We start from the raw sequence: 4203 nt of genomic DNA on the forward strand, positions 1-4203 counted from the left end.
TGAGAGGACCAAGAGCTCCGTCTAACAATCCCTCAGTTTGCTATACATCCCTCCTCCCCCCATCCCCCCCCCCCTTTAAATCTTCAGGCCAACCAACAATCCTAAAGCAGATCCGCATCTGCCACAGAAAACCAAGGGACTCGGCCCATTCTATTTTTTATTTTATACCAATCCAACCCAAATTCACTCGCTATCCCATAACGAGGACAACAGAAAAGCCTACCGCAGAAGGGCGAACCGCTCTGCCACAGAAAACAGCTGCACTCGTTGCCGCGCAACGAGGCACGTCGCAAGCCTACCGCGGATAAGAAAACTCATCTGCCCCAAATATTAGCAGGGTTAAATTCCTTATACTTTCAGAAATGTAAATGAAGTCAATCCGAATATTCTCGGACAGCACTTGACTACTCAAAAATTCGAACGAAAACCCCACAACCTTCAAATAATAATAAAAAAAAAAATCTAAGCATTCAGCTTCATAGCTCATTAATTTTGAGCGCAGAGAAAATATTTTAAATGTCACGCCGCACAAGTGTCAACTCGCAAATTAATGTATCGTCCAAAAATGGACCGTAAATGTGAGGTTTTTGTTTGAATAATCATTGACGATCCATATTTCCAAACGAAATTCATAGTTTGCGTATCATAGGTTGAGTGAAAGGACTTGGAAACTATCCCGACGTCCAGAGTAAAAAGACCATATAGTCCCTTCCCGTCGTTTATGAATCTTAAAATTAACGGTGAAATATGAAACAGGGTTTAAATTTGATGTTAACATAAAATTTCCCAAATAAAAACTCAAATTTTTCCGAATTCGCTTTTTACACTTCACGTCCGCCTTCTTGTTCTGGACGCCGGTATAGCGAATGGTGAAAACTGATGGCAAAGTGATATAGGGGCATGAAAAAAAATGGGCTGTGCAACTGGTAATAATTTAAACCTAGCAACATATGTTTGTATGTTGTAATTTGCTTCGAATATTAAGTCAACTGAAAATATAATATTGATTATGTATTACAATATGTTTTAGCAATAGCTTCAAGCAAAATTGTCACTAAAAACAATCAAAGAGATAAATGCTGGTAACAATATCCAGCATTTGGCGCACACACGCAACAATTTCCTATTGCTTTCCTATATGCACTTAATTAACTCAAAACTAAATATGCTAAACTTTCTGGAATCAAAGTTGCACTAATCCATATTTATATCTTCCACCTTAGTACTGTTGCTGATGCCGCCAACGATTTGTGGCATTTTCAATATTTGAAAAGTATTGGAGGATATATATTTTAAAAGGAATTGGGGAAATTCAGAATTTAATCACCTACGTGCTTAGGGTAGGTGGAAGATGAAGAGCGTGTACGTATACAAATGCGAACATAGATAACTATACAGGCATCTACATTAGCAGTAATTCAAACTTGCACTCACCCTCCTTTTTTTTTCATTGATTAATAGATCCGTTTTGTTAATGTATGTGTAACTCGTTCCACCACCAGATAAATTCGGTACTTCCTGATCCATGATTTCATAAATCTTCATTCGTTTTCATAACGTCCGCAATGAATTGTGGATGCACATAAGCGTCACGTATTTTATAATGAATTATGACACCTAATTTTATTGAAAAGGAAATATGAAGTTTTCCATCGCACATATTCATTTATGTAAATACATTTATATCGTCTATGAAAGCTCAAACCACATATAAAACGTTTTCCACTCGAGAGGGGTTGGTTGGAGCTTTCGCCGACGATATTTTAGACTACAAATTATACTACCAATGAGCTCCTGTTAATGAAGTTGGTTGAGAAACCACATTTTGATTACATGAATTCTAGGCAGACGCTGCGGCAACATTGGCCGGCAATTGTCCTGAACTTGTGTATACCAACGTAGTTATGTGCTGGTGGCAGTTGTTGGGACTGTGACATGTGTGGTGAAATATTTGCACTGCCTGACTAACCAGCAGCACCATACAACAAGTGTGTACCTTGATAGCCCAGGCCAGGCATTGAACCTGACATACTGCGCAGCAAAGTAACATATTGTCGCCGATTTAAGTAATGAAATATCATCACATTTTGAGACTAGACGCGTACTCCATTCCTTAAATAAGGACATGTGATAGCAGTAAATGTTTTGCGGCATTAAACTTTGCCCAGCAAATTTACGTGCTCCAACCACAATTTCATGAGCACGATTATCATTTTATTTGGCTCATTGTAAGCGTTCAATTATATCGCTTAAATCGCGTTTAATGGGTACATAATGTTTGAACGCCGTCAACTTGCTAGAAAAATGTTCATAGAAGTTCGATCCTTGTTTCAATACCAACGAATTACTTGCCAGCAAATACGGAAAACGATATGCAGCAACAACGCCATCCAAATTTAACTTATATTTGTACCGAAAGAATTCCAAAAACGATATATGCGGCACCTTTGGTTCATACTTATCTTCCTCATCGCGAAAGAAGAAGAAATTTGTTAGCGAGGCATTGATCAGGTCGGGATGCTTTCGAAAGAACTCAACCAATTCGAGTCTTTCGCGACGTGAATCTCTACCACGCCAAAATGCTTTATTCTCCTTTCGCCCCAAAGCATATTCGCCCTTTTGCACCGACAACATATCCAAAGTAACACGTCCCATATTCTCTACTGTCGATTCGGTTATATCGTATGTTGGTAGTGCACGTTTTATAAACTCAAATACATAAGCAAATGAAGGTGCGTTTAGTGATAAGTTATGCTTTGCTCCTCACCAATACCGTGGTTTGTTATGTACTCGTAAACATTAATCAAAGTTTTAATCATATTTTCATCCATATCGTTTGTAACCCATTCCTGTGGAAAAGCACAGAGGTCTTTCTAACCATATAGTCATCACTGCTAAATTTTTTCCTAGTTCAAAGCAGTCGGAAAAACATGATTCACGTATTATAAAATGGAGCTCTGAAAATGGTTTCGCCGCAAGGGGATTTCTCATTAGTTTTAGGATTTGAGTTATGAGTTCAAGGAAATACAAAGAAAATGCTTTAGGATTGCCGCTAAAAATCGCTTCAATAATAGATATAACATTGGCAATATTATTACTAAGGAGTCCAAGCCGATCTATTGTGTAATTTCCCCTTTCAGTTTGACTTCTTAAACCATCATGCTGTTTTGGAGGTACTTCGAACAAATTTTCCCGAAGTTTTAGTTTTTTTTCATATTCATTAAACTTTTCCATTTGACTTTTGTTGTTATTGCCATTGATTTGCGAAACTTTTTATCAACCTTGGAATTTAAAATTGTTAAATACTCTTCCTCGGAAATAGGATTTAATTCTATACTTTTAAGGTCAGCTAAAACTGTCTTCATACATACATATTAGTAGAATTACTTCGGGGCTTAGGCGTACAACCGTGGCGATAGCATTTACATAAGACGCTCTTTGCTCAAATTTATCCATTAAAATATCTACAATGTCGCTTTGTAATTTGAAAAGAACGTATGAAGATCAAAATTAAAGCTGTCCTTCAAAATTGTTTCCCATAGATATGGCTCATTACAAACTACTGCTGGGTGATGACATATAAGAAGAGATTGTACGGATAGCCTTTTGGCATCATTAACTGATATCTTATCAAAACTACAAAGTTGTTGCATTAATTCCACAACACTTTTCGTAGGAACTGAATTCTGTTCATTGCTTGTACTCTCGTATCTAAATTTTATACTATACAACTGTTCTTCCAACTCTATCATAATTTTTTGGAGTGTACAATACGCCATCATATGAGTTAATTATATTTGGAACCAAACCCAAAGTGTAGGCTCTTACTTTCTTTGAGTTCGAAACTAAATTGTGAACCAAAGCTCTAAGTATCACTTCTTGCGGACCTTTGAGTCTATATGAATATTGTGTTAATAAATTTTCAGCCATTGCCGATACGTAACATAAAGTTTCAGGTGTTGCAGCAAACATAAAACGCTCGAAAAAAAAAATTTTTTTTTCGCTAATATCTATTATTCGTGCATGGCTAGAAAGAAGTATATTCATATAAAACATGCCTTGGTGGTCCAATAACTTAGGATATTCGGCTTTAAATGTGTCAGAAGTTAGGCTGGAATTTTTTATTACTAAGTCTGTCCATCTTAAGGCAACAAGGGAAAACTTGGCTGTTTTGTTAGGCGGCAAGCCCGAGAGATCCTTGAT

Source organism: Eurosta solidaginis, chromosome X (genome assembly GCF_040869045.1).
Source record: "Eurosta solidaginis isolate ZX-2024a chromosome X, ASM4086904v1, whole genome shotgun sequence".
Taxonomy (NCBI): Eukaryota; Metazoa; Arthropoda; class Insecta; order Diptera; family Tephritidae; genus Eurosta; species Eurosta solidaginis.